The sequence below is a fragment of the Lissotriton vulgaris genome, chromosome 4_1 (genome assembly GCF_964263255.1).
Source record: "Lissotriton vulgaris chromosome 4_1, aLisVul1.2, whole genome shotgun sequence".
Taxonomy (NCBI): domain Eukaryota; kingdom Metazoa; phylum Chordata; class Amphibia; order Caudata; family Salamandridae; genus Lissotriton; species Lissotriton vulgaris.
Window position 1 is genome coordinate 1890206173 of NC_141691.1, and position 27769 is coordinate 1890233941.

The 27769-nt window shown below is 49.8% G+C and overlaps 1 protein-coding gene across 3 annotated transcripts in view; it reads right to left on the bottom strand.

Annotated features, from left to right (window-relative positions):
* Nucleotides 1-27769, bottom strand: part of ASAP1 (ArfGAP with SH3 domain, ankyrin repeat and PH domain 1) — a 1926573-nt gene that overhangs the window by 1104034 nt on the left and 794770 nt on the right. The gene's annotated exons all lie outside the window — the stretch shown is intronic.

Consider the following 27769-nt stretch of genomic DNA (forward strand, 5'->3'; position numbering starts at 1 on the left):
TCCGGCGACACAAGACCTTCCTGATGGGGGTGTCCTTCTCACACATCGACCAGCAGAGGAGGTACATAAGGTTTGAAGGCCATCTGGAGGCTAAACACTACTACTTCTTATCGTCCTACGTTCCGTAACAGATGGTGCACTCAACACTATAGGCACTCCAAGACCTCGTGGTAGCCCTTCCCCCAGGGACCACCCTGATAGGGGAGTGATTTTAACATGGTCCTAGACTACAGACTGACATTTCCAAACCCTCCCGGCTTGGCCACATTGCGCGTTTCTCCCAAAGTATATTGTGGGCGACTCAATGGGCCTCTACAACGCCTGGAGATAGCTGAACACCTCACAAGGGCTTTACACTCATGTATCATCAGTGCACAAAATGGGGTCCAGAATCGATATCCTTTTACTACAATACGGATCCTGAACCAAGGTATCTCCGATCATGCACCTTTCCTCTTAGAAATGGGACCCCTCCTCAGAGTTCCCTACGACCTATGTTACGCATCAACACTTGGCATCTGGAGGACCAAGACTGCACTGACTTCATAGAGGAGGAACTGCAGATTTTCCTTAAGCTCAACTGTAACACTGTGACCTCTGGTGGAACCCTATGGCATCCTGTAAACTCACTCTGAGGGGTCTGATCAAGGGATACTCTAGGGTAAAGGAGACACATCAAATGGCATAAGTGACTGATCCAGAACCACTCACTGATGCAGCTGACCCATGGCAGGCTCTCTGTGGACATTGAACGCCAAGTGTCACTGGCGAGCTCCACACGGAAACAAATCTTCATAGAATGTGCGGAAAAAAAGTATTTCCTCCCAAAGCAGACATGAAAAGTTCTCCAAATTATGTTTCTATGCTGCCCACTGTTGACCCACCTTGTGGCTTTTGCATGACATGTGTATGTCATTGATGCTAACTAAAGAAAAGGTTAAACTTTGCAGGAACACATAAAACAGGTTGCAACTGTTGCAGAATTCCGATTCAGGAGACCAAGAGCCAACGTTTAGGATTAAGAAGGCACCACTGTGCCTTTTTTTAAAAGAGGATCCGTGTTTAAATTGTTGTGTACATTCTTACTCTAACCCTCACTTCCTTAAATGCTGCTCTCCAACCTCCAAGGCTCATGTGCCTTTGTTTAAGTCTTTCAGGCCACAATTGAGGTCTGTGGGTCTGGAAATATACTGCTGGTTGAAACTTTGTTCAGTTCACATCATGGATGATGTGGTATAGTTAACATTTTTCTCACATTTGTGTCAAATGTCTTGTTTTTATACCTGTAAATAAGTCTATTACCAAACTGCCTGCATGGATAGGTTTGTGAACAACATACACAGATCTAGAGAACATAGAAACTGCATATTTTTAAATTCAAAGTATTATTTCAAACCCCATGCAATAAGCCATTTTCGGACATTTAAAGATAGAACATAACTATTATAGATATACAAATACTAAAAGTAACAAAGACCATAAGTAATATCTTGGCCTAGTCCCCTACATCAAGCATATGCTAAGCATACTGTGATCAACACTTTAGTTTTTTTAATGTCCATTTTAAACAAAGGCCAGTTGGTAAGATACTGCCATATATGATCACGGTTATTATCTCCTCTTATCATACAAACAGACTAGACGAGGTTAATCTGGAAAGGTCAGCACAGACCAATATACACAACTAATGTAATTACTTATAGGCCCCCTTGTGATCATCTCTGCGGTAGATTATCTAGAAGCCCAGAAAACATGTCTGTTTCAGGGCAATAAAATGGGCAAGTGGCTTAATTTTGAGCTATATATCAGATGACCCGTGGTGATCACTAACTGGTTCACATCTGCTCTTATCTGTTTGTAAACTGCTCTGAGTCCTAGAAATTGACCCTTTGGGCTGCTATGATCAGAGGAATAATGGTAAGATTGGTTTTTGAGGAGTGGAGTCCCTTGTATCGCTTTAAGTAAATGATGTGCTCCTGTGATTCCAGGGAAATCTGCCTGGGGCGGTAAGGGGGGCGGTTAGAGGGGCCTCAGGGAAATCAGAATGTATGCCCATCTCCATCCCAGGTGTTACCCAGGGATATGTCCAGTTAACACCTTGGATGCTAGGGAGATTTTTCTCCTGTGCTGGAAAATCCCTCCTGCCATTGTTTCATGACGAGCTCAGCTCGTCATAAGCACACGACCAGTGTACTGCATGACGAGCTGAGCTCGTCATGAGCAGGGAAGGGGTTAAGGAGCACTGGGGGTGAACTCTGCTTGAATCCCTCTATATAGCTAATTCATTTTGGATTGATATGTTCCCGTCCCTCAACCTCTACACCAGAACCCCGTCCCACCTGACTAAAGAGATCTGTGAGAAGCTCAATGGCCTGGGTGAACAAAAGAGGGGATAAAGGGCACCCCTGCCTCGTACCTCTACATACCCTATATTGTAGGTAGATTGTGGCACTAGTTTTAACCCAAGCCACTGGGGCTCTGAAGAGCAGTTAAACTCATTTGATACAGCTCTCCCCCAGGCCCATTTGCAACAATACCTCGAACAAGAAGTTCCACCGCACTGTGTCAAGCGATTTTTCGAGGACCACGGACATCAGGACAGAGTCCCTGCAGGCTTGGGCCTCAGGATGGTACATTACATGATGCAACCTTCTACAATTCAGAGAAGTATTACGAGTGGGGATGCTTCCCACGAATCAATGCCAGCAGGTGTGGGAGCAACCGGAGAGACAACACCTTACCGAGGATCTTGAAACCTAAAGCCAACATAGAGAGGGGGCGGAATTCATTAACTTGGGCTCCCTGCTTCTTAGTCTTAGGGAGCGGGATAACAACTGCATCTCTGGAAGACTCAGGAAGTGTGCCTAGCCGCAAGAAGTCAGGATATCGTTTTTTTAACTGTGGGGCAAAAGACTCAGCAAACACTGGGTAAAACTCAGCAGGGAGGCCATCAGGGCCAGGTGTTTTGCCCATCGCCATCTCTTTGATAGCTATTCTAATCTTCTGCACAGTCACGGGACCCCTCCAGGCTCTCACACCGCTCCTAAGGTAGCTTATTCAGCGGTAAGTCAGCTAGGAAAGCAGACCGCACTTCCATCTGAAGAGGGTCTGGGCTAGCCTACAATCTCATAGTACACACAAAACTCAGCATTAATGGATGCGGGAGAGTACAGCGATTTTCCATGCCACCGTTGTATATGTGTGAAGGGAGCCCCCAGGGATTCAGGTCAAATAAGCCACACCAGTAATCTGGCAGGTCTCCCCTCTTCATGCGCCCTAGCAATCTAATGCTTGTGATCATGACAGCGCAGCCTTTCCAGAGTAACATTATATTGCCTTCGAGTTTCTCAGATCTCATCTAAGACATCCAGTCTGGTTCCAAGAGCATTATCTATACCATGAATTTGCTAATCCGGAGCTCCCCATTCAACTCCTGAACATCAATCATCTGACAATGCTGTGGCCTGAACCACCATCTTAAAGACCTCCCATTCTACTATACCCAAGGATGCAGAGCCCTGGTTATGGTTTAAGTAATCAGAGACTACCTTCACCGGAGAATCACGATAACATGCATCTTCTAAAGAGGATGGGTTGAGTTGCCATGTGGGAATTGTTGGGACGGTTTCCAACAGTTCGAAACCCCAGCAGGACAGGGCAGTGGACGGACAATCTGCGTCCCAAATATTCAGAATTGGTAATATATTGGCTGAGCCCAAGACAACACATAAACCGGTCTATCTGGGTATGAAGACCGTGGATGTGAGAGAAGTATGAGTAATCCTGATCGTCCTCAAGATGGGTCCTCCAAATAGCTGCCAGCTCCCAATGTTCTAAACAGTCCAGCAGGCCCTCAGCCAACCTATAGGCTATTGCACCCAGCAAAGGGGATAAGGGTAGAGCGGTCCAACAATTCATCCACTGCACAATTAAATTTACCGCCCAACAGTAGACTAACGGTGAAATGTCCCGCCAGGTGCAGAGAGGGACAGAAAGAAGTCCGCCTGGTCCTGATTCTGAGCGTAAACACTCCCCAGTGTTATCTCTCTCCCCAGCAGCAGACCCTAATGGGATAAATACCTACTGTCCGTATCAATGGCAGAGTGATCAAGCTCAAAGGGGGCCCATGCCCTAATTCAAATCAAGGTTCTCCAGGCAAGGGAAACAACCTTTACAACACTACTTTTACAACGCACTACCATTACAACAAAACTTTTACAACGCAACATCCATTACAACGCATGCCATTACAATGCAACCATTACAACGCATGACATGCAACGCATACCACTACAACGCATGTCATTACAACGCAGTCATTACAACGCATACCATTACAAAGCATACCATCACAACGCATAGTACCCTTACACTATCCAACACTTACCCTACTGTTGCACCCCCTGGAGTTAGAATAGTAATTTTTACCCCTACACTATCCAACACTTACCCTACTGTTGCACCCCCTGGAGTTAGAATAGTAATTTTTACCCCTACACTATCCAATACTTACCTTACATGCAATGTAAGGGTATGCGTTGTAATGGTATGCGTTGTAAAGGTAGCATGCGTTGTAATGGATGTTGCGTTGTAAAAAATGCGTTGTAAAGGTATACGTTGTAAAAGTATGAGCTGTAACTTCATACATTCCCCTGGCAAAGGAAGAATATAAGAAGGCATACAGCTGGCCCCTCCATCTGCGCCTGATCTGATTGATCTCATCCCCAGTTAGATGTGTTTCTTGGAGTATGGTCACCTGCATCCCGTCGCTTTAAATATCTGTGAATGTTGTGCCTCTTGGAGGCAGATCACATCACCCTAATATTCCAGGTCAAGAAAGTCAGTGCATGCCGGCGGTCAGCCATGTAAAGTCACAAAGAGCGTGGACCTCCAGTGACACCCAGGACCTCCACACACCCAACCCTCCACCCACTGATGCGAAGTGTGGACCTTGTACAAACAAAGAGAAACGAAAACAACCCACAACCATGAACTCCTTCACCCAAGGGCAGCACAGCAATGGCCGGCCGGCCAAAATGAATATTTTGAATCATAATCTAAAGAACGACACATCAGTCAACCAGCAGGGGCTTATCTATGAGGGGCAGGCCAAGACAGACATACAAGGTTAGTGCTGTGCCGGCCCAGCACATGGTGAACAGATCAGAAATCTGCCTAGCGACCAACCGTACCTACACATATTTCCGTCATGGGCCTCAAGGGGATGCCATACATGTTACCCTTAACAACCCCCCCCCAACATCAAAGAGGCTACTAGTAATGATCAATATCAAATCAGCTCCTCAGCCATCTGCGGAGCAATTCTCAGTGCATGTCCAGGCACTGAAGTCAGCCACTATGGCCAACAACAAGCTGTGTCCCAATTCACGCCCTTGTGTCCGACCCAATGAAAAGACAGGCCCACAGGAGAAATTGACATCATGAAAAACCAGGTGCCCGCCCGCACCACAAAGGGCCCCCAGCTATAGAAGAGCACTTAAATTGAAGACAAAAGGACAGTGTCTGAAGCCCCCACTAAGATTCCATCAGATCATCATGGCTCACCAGCGCCAGGTACTCTCCCTGGCAAAAATAAACAATGATCCAAAACAGTTAACACCCCAACCCGAGAACAGATCACCCAGGGCTGGCCAACCAAACTGAAAATTTGTAAATAGTTTGTAGGAAGTCATCTCCAGTCACCTGGCAGGGGCCTATCTGTGAGGGGTAGGCCAGTAATAGGATACAAGATGTTGGCCATATCAGCCCACTTCGTACTTACAGCTTAGAAAGCCTAGTTCAGATCAAAAATAGACATGCATACCCGTGTCTGGCTTGTCAGAGGCCCAAGACAAGGAGCAAGTAGGTCACATCATCGCAACACAACAACCGTGGTAGTTCCCACCAAATCCACAGCCATCAACACATACATGAACACCAATACACAGGGGGGCATGGCTAGCCACCCATCTTGACGGACGCAAGTTCTTGGTGCTCCGGCCGATATCCCCTATAATCCGGCATAACTATCCTCTCAGTGCGCCATCCACACATGTAGCGTGTGGAACCAGACGGCAGAAGTGCAGCGGAAACCAGGTGACTCTTTGAGTCAATTCCACAGCAGAGGACGCGGTTGCAGACACGAAGGCAGTTGCGGCCTTTGTATGGTGAGGCCGAGCGGCGGAGACCTCTGCTGGGCGGCAGCCGCTTGTGCTAAGAAGGTGACTGACGCTGGGAGCATAGTGCCGGAGACGAGGAGGTTGCAGCAGGCTCCCCGTGGTCCTCTGCCCCGCTCGATGGAGTGGATTTGCCTGCCTCACTGCTGCAGGAGGTGTAACACCCAGTGGAGCGGCCCGTGGATCAGGAGTGCGGGGAGGTGCGGCCTACGGATCGCTGACAAGCAACTGGTGAACACCCCCACCCACTACACCTGTCACACTCTAGACCCCATCTTCTCCTCCAGCAAGCACATCTCCTTCAGCCACTCCCCCGGACTACACTCGACAGATCACAGCTGCGTCCACTTCAACTTCAGGAGAACCACGACCCACCACCACCCGCAACAGGTTCTCGCAGAAGTTGGAGCAAGATCACCGCCGACCAACTCACCACCTCCCTCAGCCAGAACCCCCCCACCAACACGAGGGACCCCAACAAAGCAGCCCGCAACCTCACACAGTGGCTCACCAACTGCGCTGATGACCTCGCGCCACTGAAGAACCCTCCCAACAGACCCGACAGCAAGAAAGCTTTGTGGTTCACCAACGACCTCAAAAACTCCAAGAAAACCTGCGGCACTCTCGAGAAAGCCTGGCGCCACGACCAGACAACGGAGAACATGACAGCCCTCAAGAACGCCACCCGCAAACACCACCAGCTGATCCGCACCACCAAAAGGATAACATTCAAAGAACGTCTGGACAACAACACCCTCAACAGCAAGGAACTCTTCAACATCGTTAAAGAGCTCTCCAACCCCAGCGCCTGCAACAATGACATCACACCCTCGCAAGACCTCTGCGACTCACTTGCCTCGTTCTATCACCGCAAGATCGCCGACATACATAACAGCTTCGGCGCACAGACCACACACCCAAACACCGAACCAGCACCCCCCACCACCACCCTCTGCAACTGGACCCCGATCAGCACCGAAGACACCACCCGCACGATGAACACCATCCACTCCGGCTCCCCCACCGACCCCTGTCCACACCATATCTTCAACAAAGCCGACTCCATCATCGCACTCCAACTCCGGGACATCATTAACAGCTGCTTCGCATCAGCCACCTTCACGGAGAGCTGGAAACATGCCGGGCTCAGCACCCTCTTGAAGAAACCCACCGCGGACCCCACGGACCTCAAGAACTTCCGCCCCATCTCGCTCCTCCCTTTTCCTGCCAAAGTCATCGAGAAGACCGTCAACAAACAACTCTCCACCTTCCTCGAAACTAACGGATCCCTCGACCCCTCGCTGTCCGGTTTCCGAGCAAACCACAGCACTGAGACCGCCTTCATCGCAGCTATCGACGACATCAGGTCCCTGCTCGACAACGGGGAAACAGCTGCACTCATCCTCCTGGACCTCTCAGCAGCCTTCGACATTGTATGTCACCGCACCCTATAAAACGCCTCAGCAACACCGGAATCCAAGGAACGGCCTTGGAGTGGATCATCTCGTTCCTCGCCGGAAGAACCCAGAGAGTCCGCCTCACCCGTTTCGGTCCGCGGCCACCGAAGTCATCTGTGGCGTTCCGCAAGGATCCTCGCTCAGCCCCACCCTCTTCAACGTCTACATGAGCCCCCTTGCAGCAATCGCATGCCAACACAATCTGAACATCATCTCCTACGCTGACGACACCCAGCTGATCCTCTCCCTCACCAACGACCCCGCCACCGCCAGAGCCAGCCTGTCGCAGAATGGATAAAGCTCAGCCGTCTGAAACTGAACTAAGACAAGACGGAAGTCCTCATCCTGGGACCATCTCCCTCTGCCTGGGACGACTCCTGGTGGCCCACTGCCCTGGGCACCGCCCCCAAGCCAACGGACTATGCTCGCAACCTGGGCTTCATCCTGGACTCCTCCCTCACGTTGTCCAAGAAAGTCAACGCCGTCTCGTCATCCTGCTTTAACACCCTGCGCATGCTCCGAAAGATCTTCGGGTGGATCTCCACAGAAACCAGGAAGACGGTCACCCAGGCCCTCGTCACCAGCCGACTAGACTACGGGAACACCCTCTACGCTGGAACCACAGCCAAACTCCAGAAAAGACTCCAGCGCATACAGAACGCCTCTGCACGACTCATCCTGGACATCCCTTGTCACAGCCACATCTCCGCACATCTGAGAGACCTGCACTGGCTCCCCGTCAACAAGAGGATCACGTTCAGACTCCTCACCCACGCACACAAGGCTCTCCACAACATGGGCCCCAAATACCTCAACAGCCGCCTCGCATTCTACACACCCACTCGCCAGCTTCGATCCACCAGCCTCGCCCTCGCCACCGTCCCACAAATTCGCAGATCCACCGCCGGAGGAAGATCCTTCTCCTACCTGGCGGCCAAGACATGGAACTCCCTCCCCACCCACCTACGACTGATCCAGGATCATCTCTCCTTCAGGAAACAACTCAAGACCTGGCTGTTCGAGCAGTAGCAACTCCACATCCCCCCAGCTCCTTGAGTCCCTGACGGGTGAGTAGCACGCTCTACTAATTTGCTGATTGATTGATGGACAACCCGGTGAGGATAGTGGGCGGCCACTGGGAGAGAGCGGTTATATATACCCCTAGTAAGGATCCAAGTGGAAAAGGGGTGGCTGACCCGGTGGAGGGCCGCGTGACCTCACAAGTTCCTTCCCGTCCCAGAAGGGGTCCCCAGGGAACGTGGTGTTGAGGGGGCGGCGGTAGTAGAGAGTAGAGGAGCAGCAGCTCATGGCAAGGCCGAGCCCAGCGCACCGGGAGACTCCCATATGCATACCCTCCAGCAGCTCTCCATCAGGCGCCGCGACTGAAGACGGCCGATACCGGTGTGCGCCGCCACTAAAAGGACTGGCGAGTGCACATAACTGTAGTCATATCAAGGGCCCCTGCAGCAGCTGCACCGGCCAAGCAGACAACCCGAGCTGAGGTGGAGGTGCTTGGGGAGGCTCGCTTTAACAGGCCATGGGCACAGAGGTGAACGGAGACACATACAGATGTGATTATTATTATTATTATTATATTTCTTATATAGCGCCAGAATCGACCCCCGAAGGGGTATCTCCGCGCTTGCCTTGGGAACCCGTCCTGGTTTTTCCCTGTGAGATAGCCCCTACAGGGCATCCCCAAGGTGAAAGCCAGGCATCCCGCCGCGGGGGGGGGGGGGCCGTTGTGGAGATTAAGCAAGCTGAATGCCCAGAGTTGCAGAGTGTGAACCCATGATTAGGTCAGGCACCGAAGCGAGAATTATCCAGTCCGTGGACATTTGAGCTCAACACCCTGCCGCGTCGGGAATCGAACCCTGGTCCCGGGTCTGACCTCTGCTTCAGGGTCTGCCTGCTCTAACCAGTGAGCCACACTTCTCCACTATCTATCAGCGATCTAAGGACTATGCACTTTGAAGTGCGCTTTGAGGACTATACTCATTGAAGCCTATGCAACAACAAAAGGTGAGGCCTAGACAGCGTTGGTTGCGTGTGGGGGCTGCACCCCTCAAGCTGAGAGCTGCAAAAGAAAGTTTGGGTGACACAGAGACGAAGCAGAGGTAAACGGGAACCCCCTACCCCCCCCCCCCTCCAGTAAACCAGTACTCTGCACTGCGCGAAGAGCACCCAGCGGTTTGAGAAGGGGAGGTGCAGGAGAAGCACGCTCATTTCTCGCCTGCTCAAACGCGCTGAAAAGCTCCAGCCGTGATCTGTGTTCGGGGGACCTCTGCCACCTACCGCTAACCCGATGACTGTAGAACAGTGAAGGTTTTGGATCCTACGTCTGCCCAGCCCGGATCTCAGCAATAAGGAAAACAGAACAGGGTGGCTGGACAGGATAATTATCAACAACACCTTTCAGCCACGTAGTCAAAAATATACCACGCGACCTCTGGGAGAAAATCCCAAATCAAATTTATTTTCTAATGAGACTCAAATTTTAAGGAATCTAAGACATGAACGCAAACAAAACAACTGTTATGACAGTGGATAAATGATGGCAATATCTACAAATATACAGAATTTACAAATATACAATACATACAAAAGTGAATGAAGCCACATTAGTGAACAAGACACACCAAAAACAATACAAAGTTCAGTGAACAATATTAATTGCAATTCTATACAGTGCAAAACTTTGAAGTGTAAAGCAAATGTGGACCAGTCCTACAGACTGTGAAACCATGGGACAGGCGGGGAGGTGGAATGGAATGCCTGCCTGTCAACCAAGCCTGTGGTTAGTTTTTTGAAGCGGGTTGCACAACTAGGGTCCAACGGAATCGGTGTAATTATGTCCTAGTGGCACCCTTGGAGGTTTACCACAGGGTGGAGGTGTCGACGCGTTTCGAACCGGGGTTGTTACAGGTTCTCTTCAGGACAGGGACTGGGGATAATGATTCTGTAACAGATATACAAGATGGGTGTCAGATATGTGTTTCAGGACAATATTATACAAGACTCTGACTCCAAGGGTTACCTGCTCAATGGCGTAAGAATAGCCGTGGTACCAGTTACACTCGACCGGGCAGGGTTTCTGAAATAACAAATGGAAAGCTTAGCGCGGTGGCAAGCCAGGGAGGCTGAAAGAGATGCCCATGTGGTGTGGGGCCATGGTAAATACTATTTACTCATCCTACCTGTGCTTCAACCAGCTATTGGGCTGGAATTGAGGTGCCCACGAAGCGGTGCACAAACGGTGCTCACATGTTCCAACGTCTGAGGGTGGGAACTGCAGGACCACAGAAAACACACGGTGCCCAAAGTTACTATCATTAGCCCATATATTGTGGAAGGTCACCACTGACCCACAAGGAGAGGTTCCTACCTGAAATCCCAGCCAAAGGGAAAATGTATCGGTAGTTTCTTGTCAGGTCCGCGTCAGCAAGGGGTTAATGATTTGCGCTGACCTGGAATGAGGGAAGCGCGAGCTTCAATTAGTTATTGTCACTAGCGGGACATGCCGTCACCGGGGCGGGAAGCGCGAGGCGCGTCCAAGGGGCGCAGGGCACTTACTTTCAAATCGGAATCAATCCGGCGTTTTCGGGCAGCAACACAGACTCGAAGTGAAGCGCCGCACTGGGACGCATAGCTAATGAGCTCACCTGGTCGAGGTACTGGGGGGTGTGGCTACGGGGGATCGTCCAAGGGAATGCTGGTCTTTGTAGTTATTATGTATCGGCCGGAGGGACTCTCAATGCGAGTGAGGGCATTAGTGTGGACAATGCAGCAGTGAATGCGATAGCGTTCCGCAATAGTTTTAAAAAAAAACAAACGGAGTTCCTAAATTGGTAATGCACATGCTCGATATAGAATTAAAACGAGCAACAAAATAACAGTGGCATTGATTCAAAGTTCATACACAAACATGGAAATCTTGGCATTTACAACAGAAACATGCTCTGAGCCACAATCGTGATATTGTCATGTAAGCATTAGAAACTTTTTTTAACAACAACATCTAAACCTAAGCGGAGTAAATAGGGTTGGAACTCAATGTATTATTCAACAGCAATTGCAACCGGGACATAGGTTCAAACCTCATTGGAAGACAGGGAATCTAGTTCTCATGAAAGAAACATGATCTATACATCAGCCCAAAAATTATCAGGGGTACATTGTGTAGCCTAGTGAAGATAAAGTTCTTTTACCACATGAACCAATGTAATGTCATGAGCCCCATGGATGATGTTCTGGACAACTGACCCACTGACCGACTTATCAACGTTTTCACACAGACCAAAAGCAGACCTCTGCCAACCCACCCTGGGTGCCTCGACGCGCCAAACAGACATTAATGTATAAGTAAGCACAGATTGAAAGGGGGATCACTAAGACACAGATCAAAGTAAGCGCACAGCCAGACTCTGCCGAACTCTATATTCAAAGGCTGGTAGATTCAGTCATCTCGTTCAGGCCAGAGTTGGATGTATCAAACTTGAGTATGAGGTACGCCTCCTTTTGGGATAGGCGGGCGTCTGGGTCACCATTACCACCCTTGATGACTGCAAGGACCGTCCATCTCATGTCCTGACTGGAGTGTTTCTGTTGCACAAAATGCGAAACCATGGGGGCCGTCAGGATTTTGTTGTTGATTCTTGACCGATGTTGTATAATTCTCTGACGGACCTCCTGTGTAGTTTTACCAATGTATAACAGATTGCATGGACACAGTATCGCATACACTGTATATTTGGTTTTGCAATTTGTATGTTCGTTGTGGCGACAAAATTTGTTTCCATCCGTAAAGACGGACAAGAACAATGCTCTCCATTACAAGAGCTACCATCCACGGAGCCTAAGGGATAATCTCCCTTATGGCCAATATCTCCGAGTGAGACGGAACTGTACCACCACCGAACAGTTCGAGCTGCATGGTCAGAGCCTTACGTCGAAGCTCCAGGAACGTGGGTACCCCCAGAAACTCTTGAAGCATTCGATGAAGAGGGCAAGGTGGACGCCGAGGGAACATCTACTAGAAAAAAGACCCAGGCCAACGACTGAGAGGATGGTATGTGTCTCCACCTTTGGCCCCCACACCAACCAACTCCAGAAAATCATCAGAAAGAGCTGGCATCTGGTGCAAGAAATCCTTCCTGACATAGGCGTCCCCCTATTTGCACTCAAGAAGAACAGGAGCATTGGCCAAATGATCACATCCACCAGACCACCCCCAAAGAAGGTCTCTCAAAGTACCATCTTTGGAGCAAGCCCAGTTACAGGACACCGTAAATGTGGGACTTGCTCGGTTTGTGACCTTACGATGGAAGGCTCACTCTTTACGGATGGAAACAAATTTTGGCGCCACAACGAACATACAAATTGCAAAACCAAATATACAGTGTATGCGATACTGTGTCCATGCAATCTGTTATACATTGGTAAAACTACACAGGAGGTCCGTCAGAGAATTATACAACATCGGTCAAGAATCAACAACAAAATCCTGACGGCCCCCATGGTTTCGCATTTTGTGCAACAGAAACACTCCAGTCAGGACATGAGATGGACGGTCCTTGCAGTCATCAAGGGTGGTAATGGTGACCCAGACGCCCGCCTATCCCAAAAGGAGGCGTACCTCATACTCAAGTTTGATACATCCAACTCTGGCCTGAACGAGATGACTGAATCTACCAGCCTTTGAATATAGAGTTCGGCAGAGTCTGGCTGTGCGCTTACTTTGATCTGTGTCTTAGTGATCCCCCTTTCAATCTGTGCTTACTTATACATTAATGTCTGTTTGGCGCGTCGAGGCACCCAGGGTGGGTTGGCAGAGGTCTGCTTTTGGTCTGTGTGAAAACGTTGATAAGTCGGTCAGTTGTCCAGAACATCATCCATGGGGCTCATGACATTACATTGGTTCATGTGGTAAAAGAACTTTATCTTCACTAGGCTACACAATGTACCCCTGATAATTTTTGGGCTGATGTATAGATCATGTTTCTTTCATGAGAACTAGATTCCCTGTCTTCCAATGAGGTTTGAACCTATGTCCCGGTTGCAATTGCTGTTGAATAATACATTGAGTTCCAACCCTATTTACTCCGCTTAGGTTTAGATGTTGTTGTTAAAAAAAGTTTCTAATGCTTACATGACAATATCACGATTGTGGCTCAGAGCATGTTTCTGTTGTAAATGCCAAGATTTCCATGTTTGTGTATGAACTTTGAATCAATGCCACTGTTATTTTGTTGCTCGTTTTAATTCTATATCGAGCATGTGCATTACCAATTTAGGAACTCCGTTTTTTTTTTTTTAAACTATTGCGGAACGCTATCGCATTCACTGCTGCATTGTCCACACTAATGCCCCCACTCGCATTGAGAGTCCCTCCGGCCGATACATAATAACTACAAAGACCAGCATTCCCTTGGACGATCCCCCGTAGCCACACCCCCCAGTACCTCGACCAGGTGAGCTCATTAGCTATGCGTCCCAGTGCGGCGCTTCACTTCGAGTCTGTGTTGCTGCCCGAAAACGCCGGATTGATTCCGATTTGAAAGTAAGTGCCCTGCGCCCCTTGGACGCGCCTCGCGCTTCCCTCCCCGGTGACGGCATGTCCCGCTAGTGACAATAACTAATTGAAGCTCGCGCTTCCCTCATTCCAGGTCAGCGCAAATCATTAACCCCTTGCTGACGCGGACCTGACAAGAAACTACCGATACATTTTCCCTTTGGCTGGGATTTCAGGTAGGAACCTCTCCTTGTGGGTCAGTGGTGACCTTCCACAATATATGGGCTAATGATAGTAACTTTGGGCACCGTGTGTTTTCTGTGGTCCTGCAGTTCCCACCCTCAGACGTTGGAACATGTGAGCACCGTTTGTGCACCGCTTCGTGGGCACCTCAATTCCAGCCCAATAGCTGGTTGAAGCACAGGTAGGATGAGTAAATAGTATTTACCATGGCCCCACACCACATGGGCATCTCTTTCAGCCTCCCTGGCTTGCCACCGCGCTAAGCTTTCCATTTGTTATTTCAGAAACCCTGCCCGGTCGAGTGTAACTGGTACCACGGCTATTCTTACGCCATTGAGCAGGTAACCAACCCCCCCTTCTTTGTCCCTTGGAGTCAGAGTCTTGTATAATATTGTCCTGAAACACATATCTGACACCCATCTTGTATATCTGTTACAGAATCATTATCCCCAGTCCCTGTCCTGAAGAGAACCTGTAACAACCCCGGTTCGAAACGCGTCGACACCTCCACCCTGTGGTAAACCTCCAAGGGTGCCACTAGGACATAATTACACCGATTCCGTTGGACCCTAGTTGTGCAACCCGCTTCAAAAAACTAACCACAGGCTTGGTTGACAGGCAGGCATTCCATTCCACCTCCCCGCCTGTCCCATGGTTTCACAGTCTGTAGGACTGGTCCACATTTGCTTTACACTTCAAAGTTTTGCACTGTATATAATTGCAATTAATATTGTTCACTGAACTTTGTATTGTTTTTGGTGTGTCTTGTTCACTAATGTGGCTTCATTCACTTTTGTATGTATTGTATATTTGTAAATTCTGTAAATTTGTAGATATTGCCATCATTTATCCACTGTCATAACAGTTGTTTTGTTTGCGTTCATGTCTTAGATTCCTTAAAATTTGAGTCTCATTAGAAAATAAATTTGATTTGGGATTTTCTCCCAGAGGTTGCGTGGTATATTTTTGACTACGTGGCTGAAAGGTGTTCTTGATAATTATCCTGTCCAGCCACCCTGTTCTGCTAACCCGATGACAGCGCACACCTGCGATGAGGCCCGCCTTTGAGACTACAAATCTTGCCCAGTGGACCGCTAATCTAAGGATGAGACTTACGCCGCACACACAGACCGTAGGGCTGTGACTACACAGACAAATTATGGGCTAGCACTTGCCGTCCTTCCACCCACCGAGCCCCGCCCAGACCCCAAAGGAAACAGGACTCCAATCGCATAGTGACGGATCTATCCAGTATCTCGGGGGTGAGGGACGCGGCGAACATTTTGGCAATGACCACAACCGCAAGTAGCCAACAGTCCCTCCTTGTACAACAAGCTGACTGTGAGCAATTGACTAGAACGTGTCTTTGGAGTTGCCCTCGCTGACCCAGGCCACCACAAAGGCAGTGCACAGTCCACAATTAACACAACCTGTGACAGACTGCCATGAAACCGGATGCAGGACTCTAACCGTATGGGGACGAGTCTACCCAGTATCTCAAGGGTGAGAGAAGCGGCTGGCACTCTGGCATTGATCACAACACGAAGAAGCCAACAGTCCCTAATTGCACAACAAGCTGGGAATAATAGACACGGGCGGGCCTCTGGAGTTGCCATCGCTAACCCAAGTTACCACTGCGACAGTGTGTATTCCACAATTACCGCATCCAGTAGCGGACCGACACGCGCAGGGTCCTGGTACGGGGAGAGAATACTGGCTGTCATTAGTCGGACGGGCAGATTACACAGCGACCAAGGGACTGGTAACGTAGGGAACCCACTGGCTGAGAATGGGATTAATACCATCATCGTGCCACATAGTTCCAACACCACACCCCTATTTGACAGTTGGTCCCTGAACTGAACTCCTAACACGGTAAAATTGTTTGTGTGTGGACCTTGCCGGGCTGGGTGTGAATGCCCACGGCGCAACACATCATGATGGGCCGTATGCGGGCCAAGATGCAACAAGGGCCGCTACGCGCTGGCAACCTGGATTCCTCACATCTGAGAGACGAGAGCGAAATGAGGCAGACATCCACAGCTCTGGCGGCCAAAATGGACTCTGTCCTAGCAGCAGTGGAGAAAAGAGGAGCTGCACTAGATCATACCAGGACATCCTTGGAAACTCGGATCGATAAGGTTACCTCTGACCTCACGCTTCTACATGCGGACCACCGTAAGCTAACTGACAAGGTTGCTGCCCACGGTCAAATGCTTGCGGATCTCCAACCGGTCTCTCACAGCCATGCAGCTGCGCTACAAGATATCATGGAGCTGATACATGCCCTTGAGGGCAGAGTGGAGGGCGCTGAAGGGGGTTCTCATCGCAACAATATTCGTGTAATGGGATTGCCAGATGGAGAATAAGGAAGACACCCTGAACAGTACACCGAGAACTGGGCTGCGTGACCTTCTGCTGCAGAGAATGCTATTGAAGCAATTTGCGGTGGAAAGAGCTCATCGAGTGCCTGCCCAGAGGCCCCAACCGGGAGCCCTGCTGCAGTGCCGAAGAAACATGGCGGTGAAGCGACAGCTCAGAGAACTAGAGTTACCATACTCCCTGTTGTTTCCTGTCAGGCTGCGAGTTGTTGCGAAGGGTAAAACCCACTTTTTTGACTCACCGGCGGAGACGTGGGACTGGTTAGAAGAGTCCGGGCTCTGGATGGGAACGAGGCCGACGGATAAAGATGACGGCATTGCAACAGGCAAGAGTGTGTACTCCGCCCATGCTAGGGGCACACTCATTTGGGTGAGAGCAGGCGTCCCATTTATTAGCACAAACACGGTAACCGATCCTGAAGGCAGGTACACTCTGGTGCGTGGAACGCTCAACACATATTGTTGATCTCGATCTATGCTCCGAATGTCGATCACTGTTTAGGAGCCACATGGAACTACGGAAGCAGTTGGCGAAGGCCATTGCCCGCCTCGAATCCCAATTGTTGCAATACGAGCGCAAGGGAGAGGGAGGGGGCAGGCACTCGAATCACCTAGAAACCCTTCGGACGCAGCTCGCGGAACTTCTGGAGCGATTAGGATGCCATAACTATGCAGCCCACACAGCCCGCACACACGCCACAGAAGACAGGGCAGGCCGCTTGCTCGCCTGGCTGCTAAAACAAGACAGCATCCGCGTTCCGATCGAAGCTATATGAACACGGGAAGGAGAATTGGTGTACACGCAAAGGGAGATTCATAAGGTCATGGTGGATCACTATGCGCAGCTGTATCATTCAGGAGTTCGCTGTTTGGACCACGGGCTAGAGAGATTCCTTTAACAGATCCAGTTGCCCGCAGCCTCAGACGTACATCAGGAGGCGCGTAATTCCCCCTCACCCTGGAGGAGATAGGGGAGGCAATCGCATGGCATCCAGGAAAACCCCAGGACCGGCCGGCCTGCCGGCCGAATTCTATAAAGCTTATCGGGAGTCTCTGGAGCCACAATTGCACACGCTTTACGCAAAAGTGCTGGAGAAAAACACACTACCCCCTTCGATGCGTGAGGCGTACTTGGTGTCCCTGCTAAAACCTGACCGAGATCCCACGACCTTGGGGTCTTATAGACCGCTGGCGCTTCTTAATGCAGACTATAAAATACTCGCCAAAATACTAGCGGAACGTTTGGCGCCAGTGGTTTCAGCCCTAGTCCACAGTAAATCAAAATGGATTTGTGCCCAAGCGGAGCACGTCACTGTACCTGCAGAGGTTATTTAGAGTGGCGACGGTGTTAGAAATGGGATCCCTGGCTGGCCAGGGCTTGCGCCAAAGTCAGTCAGAGACCACCACTTCTAAGTCAGGGCAAGGGAGTGACACGCCAAGATAACCCCTACTCACCCTCTAGGTAACGTGGCGCGAGCAGCAAGGCTAAACTTGGAGGCGATGTGAGTTAAGTATTTGCGCACGCACCCCAGCAACAACACCCAAGGCCCACCACAAAGGAAACTCCACACAAGGTCATATATAAAAATAGCCTTTGTATTACACCAAAACACATTAGATAAAACACACACTTTACAATGTGCCAACAGGCACGGGCAGAATTTACAAGGGATATGTACAAGACAGGGCCACCTTGACCACTGTCAGGAATCAGCACTTTTAGAACTTAGAATACAATACTTGTAGGCCTAGAACTTAAACATAGAGCCTAACGGACAGTACCTCCCGACCTAGTTGCAGGGATAATGCGAGTGACCTCCTTAGTAAACTTGAGCGGGCGGCCCAGCGAAGCGGAACGACTCAGGGGAGAGTGGTGCGGCTCGAGGCTTGAGCGGGCCACCGGCAAGGTACAAGCGTTTCTCTGGGGCGACCAGTGTGTGCGGCTCAGAAGAGGAGGGGAAGGCAGGATGCAGGCGACCCAGCGAAGCGGCGCGGCTCAGGGGAGAGCGGTGCTGCTCGAGGCTTGGACGGGCTGCCGTGCACGAGCTGCCGAGGGGAATGAGCGAGGCACGTTTCAGCGAGGCCCCAGGGGCCCAAGAGAGATCAGACAAGTCCCAGCAATTTGTCAGGGCAGGCACAATAGAGTCCACTGGTCCTGGGACTCTGGTCAGGGGGCGAGCTCAGTATCAAGCCCTTGGAATATCACTTAAAACTGACAGAAAATCACTGTAGCACAAAACAAGTAACTACTGGTAATCAGGTAAGTACTCCCTACGCAATCCTAACCACCTTAGGAACAGGTCACGCAGGGAACCAGGACCTCACTAGCACCACTTGTACTAGCAAGAACAACCAACTAAATATCACCTTACATTTAGGGGTATAGACCTGGGGACAAAACACATGATGTATCAACAACACATTCAGCGGTGTAAGGAACACATGACGCATCAACACACGTTCAGCGGTGTAAGGAACAAGGCACATGATGCATCTACAACACATTCAGCAGTGCAGGACAACACAATAGAGCAAAAATCACATTAGCCACCACCTGTGGCAGTCCCTAGACCAACTGGCCTCTCTAGGGCTAGGACGCCCTGTGTCCAAAGTCAGGGTCCTAAACGTGGCAGTTGCCCACAAAGTGCTGGGCAACTGGGGAGCAATGTTGGTGGGGACAACGTTGGAGCCTCACAGGCTCAAGACATGGCTGGGGCAGAAGGAGATGCCCCCGGGAGCCTCCTCTGGGCTCTGAACACAAATGGCACCCAAAGAGCCTATCTAGGCTCTAAACAAATGGGGCACCTTGAGCCTTCTCTGGGCTCGTAAACCAAATGGGAGCGACCCGCTGCCAAGTGGGGCCGCTCTATCACCCCTTGTGCCCTTCACAACGATGGAGTCCCTCACGGGGGACTCTAAAATCAAGTATGCCCTTCAGAGCCTCTCTAGGCTCGAAATACTGGATGCGGCCGTGGGGGGGGGGAGCCTCGCTCTGGCGGGGGGAGCCTCCTAGGCTCATCAAAGGAATGCCCCCGGAGCCTCGTGGCTCCCAAACAGGCAACAGTGCGGGATCGTGCTACGGGGGGGGCGGACCCCGACAATGGGTCCCGGCGCCCCTCCTGTCTATCGGCACTCACCGGTCTCTGTAGGCAGGACGTCTCTGGCGCTCACGGTGGGGGCAGGCACCGACAGTGTGCCTCGCGCCCCCTCCGCTCTCCTCTCCTGCTTCACCCCGGGGCTCTCCTCAGCTCACGGGAGCCCCGGGCGGCCATCACTCGGCTTCTTTCTCCTGCCGGTGGCGGCAGGCGGGACTTCCGGTTGGGGGCCGCGCCGGGATTGGCCGGCTGCCCAACCGCTTCCGGGTCGTCGAAGGCAGAGCGGCAGCCCGGCGGTAGACCGCAGCTAATGCCGGGTGGGCACCGGCTTTCCCTTTAAACCACTGGCACGAGGTGGCACTCCAGCGGAGCATCGCCGGGTGGGCACCGGCTTCCAAGAATAAAGCGCTCAGAGCGCTATCAGTAAAATAAAGCGCCATGGAGCGCTAGGGGCCAAAAGCACAGCGCTCTCCGGCGCCAAGGGGCCAAACAAAGCGCTCTCAGCGCTTAGCGGGAAAGATAAAGCGCTAGACAGCAAATACAGCGCCTCCAGGCACCATAAGCCCTATTAAAGTCCAGCAAAAGTTCTTCCAGGGGGGCAGGACCTCAGTAGTCCAGGGGCTGGGCAGGGCCCAGGGAGAGCAAGCCTTCCCCTGGGCCCCAGCAGCAGCATGCCCCTGGCAGATTCAAGTGTCAACAAGAACAAGAACCTTTTCATGGGGTCACAGCCCCTCTTTTATACATCTTTTCCTTTGTCTGTAGGTGCAGGGTGGGGGCAGAACCAGTCGCAGCTGGTCTGTGAGCACTGTTGATGGCTCAACCACCCCTTTCATTCATCAGACAGGCTAGGGTCATCAGTCGCACCACAGGGGGCGGCGGAGCCAGCATTGTGTGGGGGAAACCCAGCCTCATTCAGGACACAGGCGCAGCCCCTCCCTCACATCAGCATGCTAATCTCTCCATTCACCACCGGGGCAGACCCACACAGACTCCTGGAGCCTGGCATCCCAGCCAGCTCCAGCCAATCACACACCAGCACCTTCACAGCACATACACAGCCATGTCTAGTTGTGGCGCTTCCGCACAAGACACATACATGCCGCACATACCATTGCGCAGCATTCACTCTCACGAGTTTGCACATACCAAACTTGACCATGCACGCCTCACGCATCAGGAACTACCAGGGACACAGACATTCCCCATGCATTCCTATGGGGGAGCAGGCCAATCTCACACACGCACTCAGGGAGAGCACGCACTTTACACTGCGCCACAGTGTCAAAGTGCGCAAAGACCAGAAATCACTAGGCAAAAAGTTCAGGGGTGAACCTGCCAGAAGGGCCAAGTCCAACAGACGGACAGTGTAAAAGAGTTGCCAAGGGCGGGTTGTCTAATGTTGGACCTGGAAAAAGCCTTTGAATGCTTGAAGTGGAGGTACTTGTCGGCGCTGCTGCAGCGCTATGATCTGGGGTTGGAATTTCTACAAATGGTGGGCCTCTTGTATAAGAACCCCCCAGTCCGGGTAAGACTCGTTCCTAACATATCTGATGCTGTGCCCATATGCAGGGGCACCAGACAGGGGTGCCCACTATCGCCACTCCTGTTCGCGTTAGCGATCAAACCTCTAGCGGAGGCCCTTTGTGCATAATTGGGGGACGGTATACCGCTGGGAGACGCAGTACACCAAGTGTCGTTATATGCAGATGACCTGCTGGTGTATGTGAGAGACATTGAGAATATCCCGGCCCAGTTGGCCCACATCCTATGGGATTGTGCCGCTGTTTCGGGACTACAGGTAAATGCCATTAAGTCCTGTCTTTATGCGTTCGGGGAGGGGAGACCAGATACACCCTTAATGGTAAGAGGGTAACGTGGAAAGGGGACACCTTCCGATACCTGGGAATACAGATATACCGTCAGCCGTTGGACCTCTTTGACGGCAATCTGGGTAGATCTTTCATAGCCGTCAAGTCGCAGATGCGTTTCTGGGCCGTTAACGGTCACGGGCAGGGTGGCATCGAAAATGGTCATTCTCCCCAGGCTACTGTATTACTTTGCCAACCTACCTTTATATATACTGCAGCATTTTTTGCCACATTCTCTAAATTACTCCGAGACTTCATATGGGGGAGCAGTCTGCACAGGCTATCACTAGCGAAACTATACCTTCCCACGGATCAGGGGGACTGGCAGCGTCTTGCTTAGAACACTACTACTTAGATGCACAGCTGCAATGGATTGCCCTCTGGTTTGCAGATAAAGGCCAGGAAGACACAGCACCTACGCTGCCCCCATACTCTGGAGAGGCTCCTTAAACTCTTCCACCCAGCCCTCAAGCCCGCAACACCAACGCCACTCCTTCTGGCAGTGGGATACAAATGCTATTGCAGAAGCTTATTCCTCACTAAAGTTCTGGTCCCATACGCGCCGGCATTACCGCTAGAAGGCTCCCCTAGTGGGATACGAGCACTCATCTCTCTCAAACTCACGCACTAGCGAGACGCTGGCATACAGACCCTGGGAGATTTGTATCGGGATGGCATACTTGCCCCGTATGATTCCCTAGTTGAGGATGAGGGATTACCACGGGGGCAATTCCTAATGCATCGCTCACTGATTGCAACCCTAACCGCTAAATGGGGTGACATGTCCACAGAACCCAGCCAACAACTTACCATACAATACCTTCACGTTATGGGGCGAGGCAGGCATCTGGTCCGCTGGTTCGCCGCGTCATTGCGTACACATGCGGCGATTACACTGGAACCTCTCCGACACAAATGGCACGTCGACCTGGGGAGACCCTTAGAGGACAGGGAATGGGAACGGGTATTGAAGAGTCCAGTGTGCATACCCAGAAATATGAGGTTCCGACAGATACAGGTGTTCATTATACACAGGGCATACCTTACACCTGAGACGATCAATAGGTATTTCCACCGTACGGATGCAGTGTGCCCTAGATGTACCGAACCTGGGGTGGGTCTGGTTCACATGTTATGGAGCTGACACAGACTACACACGTTCTGGCGCACAATCAGCGAGTTGCTACGCGTCAGCACTGGCCGTAGCCTAGCCTTTGACTGGACTGTTTATCTGTTGCACCAGTTATGTGGAACCCCAGCCACGAAAGTAACATCCCGGTTCTTGGATCTGGGGTTAGTGGTTGCTGAACGATTGCTCACCAAGAGATGGAAGGCGCAAGACCCACCTCACGAGCGAGCATGGAGACATTCCCTCTTCGCATGGGCCAGGGCAGAGGGAACCGCCATCAGACGGGAGGAAACGTAGGGTTTGAGGAAGGAGGCCATAGCTGCTCAATGGGAGGGTCTGCTCCAGGCACTTCAGAGGATTAAAGAAGAATGCTCAGGTTGACAACTCTAGGGGAGGGATGGGGATCCAGAGTAGGTGCCGGAACCTATGGCCGTGTGCGACTGTGGTGTTTCATGTGTGAGATGATTAGCATTGACACCAAAAGAGAGCGCCATAGATGCTGCTGCAGGGGAGTAACATTCAATCTAAAGTGCTGTGGTACGTTGTTAAGGAAGCAGGGCAGGGGGCAGGTTTGGTATGGGGGATATTGGTCTTACAACGGTCTGTGTTGGGGTTGTTGGGTGTTAATTGTTTTTATTATACTACGTCTGTTCTGAAGTCCACGCTGAACCAGCTGAAAGACTCTACTCATTGGACTACTGACATCATGCAGTCACCCAACTGCAATTCATCTCATGTATGAAATGAGCCGAATGTTGTCCTTATATGCAATCCGGTGCGACAGACGCGTTATGTATGCTTACAAGGCTCAGCCTTCATGTAACTAGAATATATATATATATTTTTTTTGTCCGGCTTATATAGCGCCAACTCACCGGCAGGTCTCAAGGCGCTTATGACCGAAAGGCACAACTACATGTTTGGCAGGATGAAGGCAATACCAGAATAGAGTTAAACTGAGCTCCACGCCTCCCTGAAAAGAGTTGTTTTTAGGATTTTCCTAAAACGAACAAGTATTGCTACTAAGTGCTACCATGCATAGACAGTGCTAAGAGTATGATGCCTTTCATGTACCTGTAACTAAAGTCAATAAAAATAGATTTAAAAAAAAAATGAACACCAATACACAGAACAGATTTGGAAAAGCATATCAAATCCGTTCCTTCTCGGATTGTGGAGTCACAAGGGGGAGTCCAGCGCTTTATACCAGGGAGGACTCAGAGTCAGACTGTGTGGATTTACGTTTTGATGGAGTACCAGTCCAAGTCTGATTTCATTAGCCATTCCAATCTTTTTAACCACCTGGAGGGTAGCAGCTCTTTCCTGTTTGGTCTGTGATGGAGACGGTCCCCTCTGAGATCTGTGAGGTTGGGGGCGTCAAGTCGAGAGCAAGTCAATGGAAGGGGAGTCCCTGATTTATACATCTACAGCCAGTCCCATACTGACCTAGGGTCTACACAGAAGTGCGTGTTCCCATCTAATGTTAACCGGAGTTTGGAGGGAAACATCAGGGAATATTGTATGCCTTCGTAGCGGAGGGCCTTATTAACCTTCAAGTAGGAGGCTCACTTGGCCTGTAATGCTGCAGTAACGTCTGGGAATACCGACACCTCGACATCTCACTGTTGTCTACTGTGAAGGGGCCTTCCATCCGTGCCCTCTGTAGGATGATGTTCCTATCACGTAATGCAGCAGATGAGACACCGCAGGGCTGGTGGTGGGGGAGGATGGAGGACGCCCTGGGACCCAGTGCACACGCTCCAGAACGAAGGAGGATGTGAGGAGGTTCGGGCCATGTTCCTCCTTAGCCAGTTCCCGAGATAGGACACCATGTCGCAATGCTCCACACCTTCAGGGAGGCCGACTACATGGATGTTGTTGTGTCAGCTATTTGATGAGTCTTCTTAGCAGATTCCTCGACAGTATATGTTTACAACAGACCTACTCAGTAGCCAAAATCAACAAACTTATTTCACAAATGTTAGCCAATCTAGTTATTGGCTTCAGCCACGCAATAGGAATACTGGTCTATGTCCACAGAGATCTCGCATTTAAAATAAAGGAAGGGACTGGTGATAAAAAGGATGAAAGACATGCCATAGGTAAATTGGAAAGAAATTAGTTACTTACCTCTAACTCCGGTTCTCCAGTGTAGGTATCCTTCCTACATTCACATGCTTGAATCATTCCCGGTCGTCATTATTCAGAACTTTTACCCCTGATAGAATCTCTCCGGTGACATGGTAGCTGAACATGTGCTAAGTAATCTTATGCTCGAGCCATCTGAGCCCATTCACAGGGCAGATATCAAGTAGATTTTATTGAAGACAGTACTTTTCCTGCCTCTAACATTACCAAGGAAAATGGGGAGGCTCCAAGCATTCATGATGAAAAAGAAAAGAAAAAAGATACAGTTCACAAAAGATAAAGTTACCTGAAATTCATGCTCACTGTGTCCTCAAACTTTCACATCAACTAGTCAGTCATTCTTTGATCTTTATTCCCAAACCACTTGATATCTGCTGAAAGGACACAATATTTGCTAGTGCATCAAGTTGTATATGGATAAAATTAAAGGTATGTGTTCATCTAATCAGCTTTAGGGGATTGGCAGAGGACCAATCAGAACCCCAGACTGAAGTTGACTGGAGAAAGACATATCCTTGTTGCACGATTTAAACAAATACAGTTTCATTTATTAAACAGAACGTATCTTACTCCCAAGAAGTTGGCATTGATTAACACTGATAAGGTGGCAGGTGTGGTACGTTTTGGGCAGACTTTCTCCATATGAAGTGGAGCTGCCCCCACATGGAGGGGGGTTTGCTGAATGTGGTGGACAGTTTGTGAATATTTTATTGCAACGGGGGAGAAAATCATAAAGCAATATCTTATTACCAGTGAAGAAAGGATATCAAATAAAAAAACAGATGTTAGCTTTGGGGGCATGGATTAGCAAAAAGTTAAAGAGCAATACACCTGGCATCAAACATCACTCTGGGTGTTCCCCGATGGAAGTACTTTTTGGAACGTGCACTAGCTGACTAACAGTATATGAAGGATTAACGAAAAGATGACAAAGTGAAGGAAGACTTTGCAGAGTGAGCAGAAATGCTGACTAACCTTATAGACTTTGAAATAATAAACCACTAGAAGCTTGGAGGTGGGAGAAGGGGTCTGGCAGGAGGGTAAACGAGTAATTATATATTGTGGGTGACAATTTCATGACGAGCTTGGACAAATGTAATAGTGTTGAAAATGGCAGAGTGGTTCAGTTGGAATGTTCACCATTAAGATACTCAGTTGTTGGTGAACAGTCAAGGTTGCTAATATTGTGTTGCTGAATGTTACTGATGAAAATTACCACCCGCCCCAAATTTACGTCCCTTTTTTCCAACATCCTGGGGATTATAAAGGTACCCAAGGTTTGTGGATTCCCCCAGAGAGTGGTCCGTCAGGGCTGTATTTTGGCCCCTTTCTTATTTAATGTATAAACAATCTAGATAAGGTGCTATTAGAGACCAAGGTGGATTTTCCCCCTGGTGGGACGGCGTGGCTTTCCTGTTTTGCTATTTGCAGACGATGCCATCTTGAAGGCTAGGACTGAGAGGGGCCTGCAAACGCTGTTAAACCCTTTTCTCCAATTCATGGAAGATCTGGACCTGCTGGTCAACAACTCAAAGTCCTATGTCATGCAAGTAAGTGACAGCTCCAGTAGGCCCTACATCTTCAAGGCTGGGTCCACCCCAGTCCCTAGGACGAGTGTTTTCTCACATTTGGGGGTTCTGCTGGATGCCAAGATGAACTGGGGCCCCTAAAAAACCGTAAGAAGAATGATCTTACCCAGGCTTCTGCAGCTATTTTTTATTTTGCCTCTAGACTGGGAAAAATACAGGGGGGGCCATATTCCAGCTTTATAGGGCCAAGTGCATTTCAAAAGCGTTGCACAGCAGTGAAATATATACGAGTATAGATTCAAGGGGGCTCAACAAGCTGTTATAGATGAAAGAAGACTAGAAGGAGGGTTGATGCAGAGCTTTATTGTTTTGAAGAGTGTCCTGCTTCTTTTGGTAAAAGTATACTATTTGACTTTGGCGGATGAGCTGTCTGCATGTTATGTGGAGGGACATCAGTAGTGGGAGTTTCTCAGGGGTTTAGTTTCTCTTCCATTTCCTTTTCTATCGGTCTTTGGAGTACCTTGCTACAAAGGCTTCAGCTAGCACATTTGTGTTTTATTTAGAACACTGATGTTCACATTGTTTTCCAGGAAAGTGTTTAAGAGTTGTGATGACTTCAAACATGAAAGTGGCAGAGAGCGACAAATGTGAGCATTAGATTATTCATGGGGAAGACTTGCAGTATCATCTGGATGAGATGGTGAGGGAAATCGTCTATAAAGCACTTGTTCTGTCCAGGAGGCCTGTAAATAAGGTTTAAAGGCATCTGACTGGATTGCAGAGAGTGAGAAGTATTGTGCAAAAAGCTGCATCAAGTTGCCTGCCTATGGTGCAGTAGCAGGAGGTATCCTCCCTACTTATAGATACAATAGGAATACTGGATCCTGCAGCATGTACGAGAACAATGTATATGATGTACAAGGATGCCGGGTCTGGTGGCTCAGTGGACCAATGTGTCCACTGCATGGGGCCTGTGTTCGACCTCATGGTCACAAGTTCAAATCCCAGAGGGTCCACTTAGCCTTTCATCCATCTGAGGTCGGTAAAATGAGTACCACTGAGTTGGGTAACAATAAACATCTGTAATTCATCACCATGATGAATGTGCGCTTTACAAATACATGTTATGTTAAGGATGTAGGGGTGAGCCATATTACTGTTATGAAGAACACATCAAGTTTGTGATAGGTAATGAGGTCTGTTATGTCTGGATCAAAGTGTGATGGCACAAC